Consider the following 4,370-nt stretch of genomic DNA (forward strand, 5'->3'; position numbering starts at 1 on the left):
GCTGAATATATGTATACTGTGCATGCATGCTAAGTTGCTTCAGTCCTTTTCAATTCTGTGTGCCCGATGGACTGCAGACTCTCAGGCTCCTCTGTCCATGGGATTCTCCAGGCAAGAGTATTGGAGTGGGTTGCCATGCCCTCCTCCAGGGGATCTTCCAATCCAGGGATTGAACCCACATCTCTTAGGTGTCCTGCATTGGCAGGCAGGTTCTTTATCACAGTGCCACCTGGGAAGCCCAGATGTATACTACATGATCCAGTAATTCCAGTCATAGGAATAGACCCAACATAGAAGTATACATATATCTATCAAAATGCACACAAGAATGCACTCATTTACAGCACTCCTCATAAAAATCCCCCTACTGAAAAGATCACAACATCCATCAACAGTAGAGTGGGTAAAAAATCATAGTATATTTATATAATAGAGGAACAAAGCAACAAAAATACACAAAATATAACTACACACAAAATCACTGATGAATCTCACAAATACAATATTAAGCATAAGAAGACAGACACAAAAGAATAAAACAGGCAAAACTAATCTATGGTGATAGAAGCCAGGAGAATGGATGGGTACTCTGAGAGGGGTAGAAGGGAACTTCAGGGAGGCTTCTGGGGTCCTGGAAGTGCCTGTTTTTCCAGCTTGCTGCTGGTTTCAGTTTATGTAACTCTAACTGTAACTCTACATTTACAGTTTTGCTCATGTCTATATTTATGTTACTCACAAGTAAAATTTGAAATTAAATCTGTTTCTTGCAAAGACATGTAAAAATTATTCATTTTTGATTTACTCATGAGCTTTAATTCCTTCCTTAGCATTATTATCTTCAGTTATCATGGCTTGTTATCATTTGACAAATTTATCTTTTTGAATAGGGCATTTATGAAATGTTATGCCTAAAATATTTCTCTTATCTACCTGAGAAAATCTCTCTGCAGGCACTAATGTATACAGGAAGCAGAGCAAACGCTAAATTGAAACCATTCTTAATTCAAATCTTAATTCAATAGTTTTATATAGAAGTGAGCAAAATTTAGAAACCCAGATATTTTCCCAGATAGCATCTTTTTTTTTTTTTTTTTTTAAGAAGAAGAAAGATTTTATTTTGAACAGGTTTGGTGGAATTTGTGCTAATGCAAAGTCTGGTTGTAGCAAGCAGTTTACTTTCAAACCTGCACTGTATAAATTAGACATTATTTAGAAATGATTGATTTCTGGTAAAATGTAGATTCAACCCAACATTATGCTAACTTTTACGTTTATTGTAGACCCTGCCTCAGTACTAGAGGTTAAATTTTCATCACTCAAAAATGAGAATACAGCTACTACTAAGGTAATGAACTGTGAAATTAATTCCCTACTATTGCTTTGAAAATATACCCCTAGGTTGTTAAGAGAAATTCTGGCTTCATCCATATCTGTTATTTAATTCTTCAGTCATCATCTATTGTTGGCTTGATTGTCACTCCTCTTCTTACTTGAGCCCAACCAATTAAATGCCAGTGTTTCTCAACTCTTTGACTAAGGGCGATTTTTTTTTTTCTTCTACTTCCATGCACACAGAATTAGACAAAACAGTTTTGCCCAAATCAGCCTTGACTGCACTAATTCTTCCTCCTGTCAACAGGGATCCTGTGTTCACCATAAGCACTTCATTCTTTGATACCTTTTGCACTTTTGCTTCTTTCTTGTCTCCTTCAGTGTGTCCACCTAGGAGCCATCTAAATAGGAAATAGGAAATTTCCAATTCTGTGAAGACCTCAGGTAAAGTTTCAATCGCACCAAGTAACTGCCGCACCATTCTGTCAGCCTGGCACAAGGTAGGGTCAATTTCTATTCAAACTCCAATAAGACCTCCTAGAGCAGGTCTTAGGGTTTCCCAGGTAGCACTAATGGTAAAGAACCTGCCTGCCAATACAGGAAATATAAGAGATACAGGTTCAATCCAGAAGATCCCCTGGCGGAAGGCAGGGCAACCGACTCCAGTATTCTTTCTTGGAAAATCCCGTGGAGAGAGGAGCCTGGTGGGCTATAGTCATAGGGCTGCAATGAGTCAGGCACAACTGAAGCGACTTAGGACACATGCAGAGCCGCATACTGAAGACCATTATGCTCTGCGAAAAGTGATAAAAACATGAATTTTCCTTCACTATCTTTGGAAACAACACTGGGTCTGACTTCTATCTCCTGACCCACATTTAATACTCCTTTTAGAACACTACCACCAGATACATTCTCCTTAAGGTCATCAACTTCAAATCATCCAGAGTTGCTGACATTAGAGGATCTGATAACAGTGAAGTCTGAAGTAAAGTCTCTTGGGGCACTGGAAATTTCTTTACTATGTATTCATAGACAACTTCAATATTGTATTTCAGCAGAGCAGAAATTGGAATAATAGGAGCTCTTTCTATGCTATTGTACCTTGTACAAATGCAAGGATCTGTTCATACCATTCTTTAGTCTGGCTTTTTTTTTAACCAAATCAATTTTACTTTGTAGAATCAAAATATGCTTTAGTTTCATAATTTCCATAACAGTCAAGTGTTCAGAAGTCTGAGGCTGAGGACAAAACTCATTCAGTTCAGTTCAGTCACTCAGTTGTGTCTGACTCTTTGTGACCTCATGGACTGCAGCATGCCCTGTCCATTACCAACTCCCGGAGCTTGCTCAAACTCATGTCCATCGAGATGGTAATGCCATCTAACCATCTCATCCTCTGTGTCACCTTCTGCTGCCTTCAATCTTTCCCAGCATCATGGTCTTTTCCAATGAGTCAATTCTTCGCATCAGGTGGCCAAAGTGTTGGAGTAAACTGATCACACCGACCAGAGCCTTGTCTAACTCAATGAAACTATAAACCATGCCATGTAGGGCCACCCAAGACAGATGGGTCATGGTGGAGAGTTCTGTCAAAATGTGGTCCACTGGAGAAGGGAATGGCAAACCACTTCAGTATTCTTGCTTTGAGAACCCCATGAACAGTATGAAAAGGCAAGACTCATTACCAGCTATCAACAGAGAAGAGGCATCCATCACCGCAGCACTGTTCAGCATAGAACCATCACAATATCGTAATATTCCAGGGCAGTCAACAAAGGCAACATGCATGTGTGCATCCTCAGTCATGTCAGACACTTTGAGACCTCACAGACTGTAACCCACCAGGCCTCTCTGTCCTTGGGATTTCCCAGGCAAGAATACTACAGTGGGTTGCCATTTCCTACACCAGGGAATCTTCCCAACCCAGGGATCAAACTCTCATCTCCTGCTCTCCTGCATTGGTAGACAGATTCTTTACCACTGTGCCACCTGGAAGCCCTAACCAAGGAAATATGGTGGAGGACAATAAGTCATCAAGTTTATAAATTTAGCATAGTCAAGTTTTATTGCAATATTTCTTTTCAGTTCATTTTTGAACTGGACAGTGTGAATTACGGAAATAGCTTTTACAACCAAAGATTTCTCATGAACTACATGATGAACTGTACCTATATTAATTACAGTGTGGCTGCCCCAAATCCACACCAGCCTTGCCCCCCTGACCCCCCTCACCCCGCCATCTTGCCCAGAGAGATAGTACCATTTTGCCTTCATTCAGAATATATTTCTTTGATAAATATTTTTACAGAAGAGAACTCATTAATTCAATTTATGATTCAATTCTTTTGAATTTCTGCCATATTTAGATGCTGAAAAATAATAAAAAGTATTAGTCAGTTCTATATACATAGTCACTCTAGTGTCAGTCACTGGGGATTGTCCTCGGCCCTCCTTTTCCTGAGGTGGCATCTATGTTGGGGCTCAGGTACCATCACAGCATCAGGGGAGGCATCTACTTGTTAGACACCTGTCCACACTGACATTCATTACCATGGCCATTGTCTCACCTGGATATGGCATCAACACTTTATGCCAGCATCTTCTAAGAGGCCACATTCTCCATGATTTTTAGACCTACTATCCTTTGAGATCTTTTGATTACATCCCCTGGGAACTGATATAATAACTTCTGGTTTGCAAATTTGCATTTATCTGGTTTTGGTGCTTTTCTTGGAAAAATTCTGCTTTCCTCTCAGGTTCTTCTGAATCCTTCTCATTGCTAAATGGGTTGGGGGAAAGCTGCTGTGACTACCAGAGACTCTCCAGCCCTGCTCCCCATGCAGCCATCTCAATTCATTTTTAATTTATTTTCTTGAAGTATAGTTGATTTACAATGCTGTGCTAATTTATACTGTGCAGCAAAGTGATTCAGTTATATATATATTTATCTCCTATATACACAAACACAAATAGATTCAAGGGATTAGATCTGATAGACAAGGTGCCTGAAGAACTATCGACAGAGGTTCATTACA

At 39.7% G+C, this 4,370-nt stretch overlaps 1 pseudogene; it reads right to left on the minus strand.

Annotated features, from left to right (window-relative positions):
* Positions 1–1,445: 1,445 nt before the first annotated feature.
* LOC129536012 (eukaryotic translation initiation factor 2 subunit 3-like) lies at positions 1,446–3,609 on the minus strand (annotated as a pseudogene).
* Positions 3,610–4,370: the final 761 nt, after the last annotated feature.

The sequence above is a fragment of the Moschus berezovskii genome, chromosome 6, assembly GCF_049115385.1.
Source record: "Moschus berezovskii isolate FMDL1 chromosome 6, NW_MosBer_1.0, whole genome shotgun sequence".
Taxonomy (NCBI): Eukaryota; Metazoa; Chordata; class Mammalia; order Artiodactyla; family Moschidae; genus Moschus; species Moschus berezovskii.